Raw genomic sequence first — 489 nt, forward strand, 5'->3', positions numbered from 1 at the left:
CCCCCCCCGCCCCCGCCAACACCCACCCGGCCCCACTGCACCCACAACTCGTCACACCAGTGACTCACGGGGCTCGCGCCGGTGGGGGGACGGGGATGGGGACATCCCCAGGAGGAGCGGCCGTGGTCAGGTCAGCCGTGGGGTGGTGGCGCTGGGCTCCGTCCCAGCAAGGAGACAGCACCGGGAGCGAAACCAGTGCAGGGAAGGGGATGCAGCAGGGAGGAACTGGTCTCACTGGGAGGATAGATCACAGGATGTGCACAGCACTGGATGTCCCAGTGGTCCTGTCCCCAGGCCACGGTTGCTCCTGTCCCCTGGCCGCTGGCTCTCCTGTCCCCTGGACCATGGGCTGTCCATCCCCTGGCCACAAGGTCCCCTGTCACCATATCCATGGGCTCTCCTGTCCCCTGTCCCCTGGGAATGCTGTCCCCTGGGCAGTCCTGTCCCCATGGCCCTCAGGCTCCCTTGTCCCACTGGGGCTGCCTCCTC

The sequence above is a fragment of the Charadrius vociferus genome, unplaced genomic scaffold, assembly GCF_000708025.1.
Source record: "Charadrius vociferus isolate BGI_N301 unplaced genomic scaffold, ASM70802v2 scaffold1519, whole genome shotgun sequence".
NCBI lineage: Eukaryota > Metazoa > Chordata > Aves > Charadriiformes > Charadriidae > Charadrius > Charadrius vociferus.